We start from the raw sequence: 6,080 nt of genomic DNA on the forward strand, positions 1-6,080 counted from the left end.
GACAGCTTTTTTTTGATTCAAAAGGTGCACGCACAGAAACAACCTATCGGAACGAACACAACTTGATTTCTCATTGCGCACGCGTGAAACAAGCTGTCGGCTTCGCACCTCTCGGCGAGGAAAACAGGACAAATTGCATGAGGAATTTAAGATCAAAGCAGTAGAACTAAGGCATTGTATAATAGAGGACACTGACAGATAAATATTTTCAATTATTTTATTGACGGGCAGTGGCGTCTCTAGCATAAAAAGGTGAGTGGGGCACAAAAGTGGGCGCTTTACATCCACAAGCAGCAAAGCCTACACAATAAATTCTAATTCAATTCAAGATCTCAATCTAGTGGAAAAGCGGTGTATAAATGAAGTAGCCTACCTTTTATTCATTACAAATTAAGGCTATGAATAAAACCTTCGAATGGTTCAAAATAGGGCTGTGCAATTAATAATGATGAAAAATGTTATGTGTAATGCACTTTATATTTCAACAATCTCAAAGTGCTACAGAGTAAAAAAAAAAGTCCAACAAAAAGCGTAACCAAAAACAAAATATTAATACTCATTTTGATATATTTGCACCTTTTTTTATTTTAAAATGACTAATTGTTAAGTGTTTGCCCCAAAAGTAACTTACATAATTATAGTTTCAAATAATTGTATTTGTCTTCATATTTTTTAAAGTTTCAACATTTTCTTGTTTTGTATCAAAAAAATAATCGTTTGAACAATTGTGATTTTAATTATTACCAAAATAATTGGGATTATTATTTTTTCTATGATCAAGCAGCCCTAGTTCAGAAATAAAAATGCTACTCACCAGTGCCGTTCATTCAGCTCAGTTCTAGCTTAACTTTATTTCCAATTCCATTCGACGTCAATTGATCTGAGGGACGCTTACTTCCCCATCCCTATTAGTCCTCAGCACAAGAACTTTCTCAACGGTGGCTGCTCCAATTTCGGCTCAACCCGCTGCTGGAACGTCGGAAGCGTCTCCGAGTGTCTAGTCGGTTCATGGGTGCTCATGGAGTTGACAAATGAAGGGCTTTGATGTATTTTTTCAAGAAACTTTCAGATTTTTGGAAATACTAGTATGGTTGATATTATATTTTTGACAGTTATAAATGTATGAATTCAAAGCAAAAATTGTTTGTTTGTTTGTTAAAAAGGACCAATAAATACTATATTTACAAATAATCTGAATTTATTTCATACATTTTATGGTTCAGGCTTTATAGGGTTAGCTAGTACTTATAAGTCAGAATTTACCTGCAGTGCGCCGGGTACTATCAATAAATAGTTGGGGCGCACCAATCACAATTTTCCGACCGATCACGATCCCCAATCTTTTAAAAAGTCTGACCTGCCGATCGAGATTTTTGCCGATCCCAATTTTTTTCTCAACCAGCAGCATACACTTTCTGTGTTCCAAAAGGAAATAATACGAATGGGTTGTTTTAAATACAAATGAAAAACCTGTTAGTCATTTCAGCAGAAGTGGACATTGGCTGTTTTTTTCCAGACATTTAAGGAGGGAGTATGAGATTGGTGGAAAAGATCGGTTTATTTTTAAGGGGTCGGCCGATCACCGGTGCCCCAAAATTAAGGAACTCGAGGCCGATAAATTAGTGGGCTGATCGATCGGTGCACCCCTAATAAATAAGGGTAAAACGGCCGCTGAAAAGATCCAAACACTCTCCTTTTATTCTCATCCACTTGTGTGACCTTGACTATGCAGGAGGTATGGGGCTACCGGCCTTGTCTTTGGAAAAGGATCCTGGTGGGTGCAGGTGCAGTTTTCTCTGGTGGTCTCCTGCTCCTGCTGCTCTACTGGTTGCCCGAGTGGGGGGTGAAAGCCACCTGCACGCTAACCTCACAAAACACTGCTGCTCAGGACTACGGTATGTTTGTTGTGTGTCCACTGGGGCCATATTGACTCAAATTGTATCAATAAACGGGTAGTGAAGTGTTGATTAAGACCCCACCATTGATTTTCATTAAGATGAATATACTCTTTCACAGGATGATTTCAGGCAGTGGTTTCATGCCAAAGTACGTGTGATGTTGGCTCCAGGGAAGACCCCCTTTGAGAGTGTGGATCATCAGCACAAAGCACAGCTGGATGAAGACGACCACAAAATCGAAATTAAATGAAAAGAGTTTTCTCTGGATCGGATCCAGACTGCACATTTGGAAATCTCTCTGTTTCTTCCGGTGGTGTTTTGTCGTCTTTCAGTAGGTTCCCATGAATTTGCTGTTTTGCTCTTTTTTTACAATCTGATGACGTACGTAAGTATCTGAACTAAACTACTATGATCTTCACCAATAATTTCTCATTCTCCGCTTCATAGGTTCACTACTTTACCCACCACAGCGTCAGATATTACTGGAATGAAGGGATCCAGAATTTTGAATCATTCAAGTATGAGTTCAGATTTTTTTTTGTTTACCATTGCTAGTCTTTATATATTGTGCAAAATTCCGTACAATGTCAGCAGCAATGAATGTGTGGGCCTTTTTTAGGAGCTTGGAGGACATGAAGGTGACGTGTGCAGCAATTCACACTGACCACAGCTCTGGAATCACTCAAATGCTCCAGGACGACAGGTAACAACGTGTTTGAGTTGTTTGTTTTTTTGCATAACATTTCACACCCACAGCATTGACTGGGGATGTTTGTTTTTAACAGAGTTTTGTGTGATTGATGTCAAAGTTCCGCCTTGACCAAAGCTCTTTGTTAAAGAGGTAAAAATGAAATATTCGCAATTCGTTTTATTTAGCCGTATATGATCTAATGATCGTTTTCCTTTCTTGCTTCAAGGTCTGCAATCCATTTGACATCTTCCAGCTCTTCAGTGTTACTTTGTGGATCATTGACGACGAGTACATCGAGTATGCTTTGTCTGTACTTACAATGTCAATTATTTTCATAACCACCTTTGTATACTATTCGAAAGGTGAGTCGTGTTGCATCCTGAAAGGTTTCACTTTGGTTGCTATGAAGCTTCCCGATCAAATCAAACTTGGTATTGTGGCTGCAGCTGCTGACATTTTCACACAACATCATCACACATTTGATGTCATGAAAAAAAAATGGCAGTCTTTTAATAACAAACATGTAGAAAAGCATTTTGTCTTTGAATGAAATCTCTGTTTTACGGTTGTAGTTCTGATGGGACGGTTAACTTTGTTCCTCAGAGGATGCAGGGAGAGTCTACAATACGGAGGAACACAAGCAACACACCCTCTTCTGTGGCTCGCATGTTATCCAAAGCCGTAGCTATGCTGGCGAGCTGGTGAAGGTGGTTGTGGTAAGAACAGGTGAGGACTGGTCTTTATTCTGAAATGTGGTGAATATAGAGTGAATTTACTGGCTCTGTTCCTGCTGGACTACTAATTAGCTTTCCATACTCAAATCAAAACGATTATGCTAATGCTAGCTATCGGAAAGTTCGTGGTAGCAATAAATAGCCATCAGCTATGCGCTGGTCCTCATGAGAAATGTGGTCTTCCTTCAGGCAAAACACTACCCCTTTTGTCCATATGGCGCCGCCATAATCAGCATAAGTTGAAAGTTCTTAAGTGTTACTTTAATAAGTTGAAGTTCATTAAGAAAATAAGTTTAAATTTTTTCAAAGTTTGTGGGAGGTGGAAAACTATACACACATTTGAAAAAAAACATGCCATCTTTCTGTATACACAGAATTTATGTACTCCACAAAAATATAAATGCAACACTTTTGTTTTTGCTCCCATTTTTTACGAGATGAACTCAAAGATCTAAAACTTCTTCTACATACACAATATCACAATTCCTTTCAAATATTAATCACAGACCATTCTAAATCTGTGACAATGAGCACTTCTCCTTTCCATCCCACCTCACAGGTGCGCCATATAAAGATGCTGATTAGACACCATAATTGGTGCACAGGTGTGCCTTAGACTTCCCACATAAAAGGCCACTCTGAAAGGTGCAGTTTTGTTTTGTTGGGGGTTGCTGTACCTTCAGACTGGCCTTTTATTTTTATATATAAGAAGTTCTTCATCTTTGATTTCATCTCATAAAAAAATGGGAGCAAAAACAAAAGTGTTGCGTTTACTGTACATCCTTCGATCTTGCTAAAGTGATGTGAATAAAAGATGCTCATCATCATTTTTGATGTCATCCAACAGGCTTTAGTGCGGAAAAGGGCCAGCTAAATCCGCAACCATCCTCTACCCTAAACCCGCCAACTTCAAACTGCGCCGTCATGCTCAACAGTTCCTCATGTGGCTGGTGGGCGTGGCACCGATTGGTGTAATCGACACCGTCACTATCCATGTTGTAAATCGGGTATCACGTCATGTGATGTTGACCATATGCACTTTGCAACGCAAACTGCTTCACATTCTAGTTAGTATATTCAAACAGCGTAGGCACTTATAGTCGATGGTTTTGTCTGCTTTGATAAGGTGGGTGTTCCCACTGAGTGGTTGGCTGATTTCATACTGGCAGAATTCACCAGATGGAATTTGGCTCTCCCATTGTCGTGGTTAATCATACTCTCTGGTGGTCACTAACTAATGAATCACTTTTTTTTTTCCTCATTGATGCCAATTTAACAGGGATCAGCTTTATTTCCAAAATTTAAAAGCTTGCATTTTTACTTTAGACTGGCACCCTCACTGAGGACAGTTTGGACATTTGGGGTATTCAGAAAACTGAAGATGCCGTGTAAGAATGTCACCTTTTCATTTCTTATTCTGTTTCCTTGTAGGATTAAGTAGACAACTACGGTTTTGGTAACAACAACATTTTTCTTCAAATGGCTTTGGAGAGACCATTTTTTAAAATTTCCTTTTACTTAATGCAGCCTCATAAAAGTAATATGGAGAATAACTCCTAATAATAAAATGCATCTGACTAGAGATCATTTTATAAATATGCCTTCATTATTTCTATTACTCTCGAACACATGAACTCGTATGAGTATTCAGTGGAGCTCTCATTGATTTCTTTTTGGTTGTTTGATCGGTCATTCTTGTTTTATTTTTTTGGTTCTCAGATGCATGAACTTTGGAATTGCTTTCTCCTTGTCCCACACAGTCTTTCAGCTCCAGACACTGAGGTGGCAATGAACAGCCTGGGGAAGACCCCTTTTTTTTGCCTGCATGGCAACCTGCCACTCATTGACCACCATAGATGGTAAACTCTGGGGGGTTATTGCCCTGGCACATCACCAACTGGAGTCTGAACTCTCCTGGTCCAAAGTCAAGAGCCTGAGCCGGTATCCACACAGTACAAGCGTACAGTTTTATAGTAGCGTTAGCCGTTTTAGTGAGATAGTTGGAGAAAAGGAACATGGCAGTTGTATTAGAAATCATAAGATGGTATAGCTTTTATAGGGTGGCTGGACAGCAGAAGTCCAGTGTAGTAGTAAACCATACAGATTCCCGAGCAATGTTCATTTTGCGAGTGGGTTCGAGCCTCGCTTTTGGCAACCAAATGTTCTCTTTTATTTACCTTGCCCACAAATTTTAAAACAACTCTTAGTTTTACATAAAACATTTTTTTAGAAATATTACATTAAAATGAAATAAATCATATGAAGTGCTAGAAAGAATTTTGCCAAAAACGAGGCTCGAACCTCGCAAAATGAACATTGGTCGGAGTGCCGTATGCCTTACCACTACACTGAACTTCCGCGCTCTGTAAATGTCATGCTATCTGAGGATTTCTAGTTTGTTTGTGCCAGATGACGTTTGTTTTCTCCAACTATCTGACTAAATTAAACGCTAACGCTACTATAAAACTGTAATATCTATTATTTCTAAATATTTTCAGCGCATGTAAACTGTGCTGTTAGTAAGGAGGTACTTTCATCCAATCACATTCCTTGGATCCCTCCTGCCCTCCCCTCACGTGAACACCACTTCCGAAATTGTTGTGTTACAGCATTTGTTCATGTGTTGTGTTTGTACGCTTACCTTTTTGTGTTCTTGGGATTTTTGTGTGTGTTTGCGATTTTTTGGTTTCATATTTTGTGTTTTTAAATTTGTGTTTGTGCTTACTTTTGTTTTGTTTCATATTTTGTGTTTGTGTT

Source organism: Leptonotus elevatus, chromosome 1 (genome assembly GCF_054856555.1).
Source record: "Leptonotus elevatus isolate MCC_2025b chromosome 1, RoL_Lele_1.0, whole genome shotgun sequence".
Taxonomy (NCBI): Eukaryota; Metazoa; Chordata; class Actinopteri; order Syngnathiformes; family Syngnathidae; genus Leptonotus; species Leptonotus elevatus.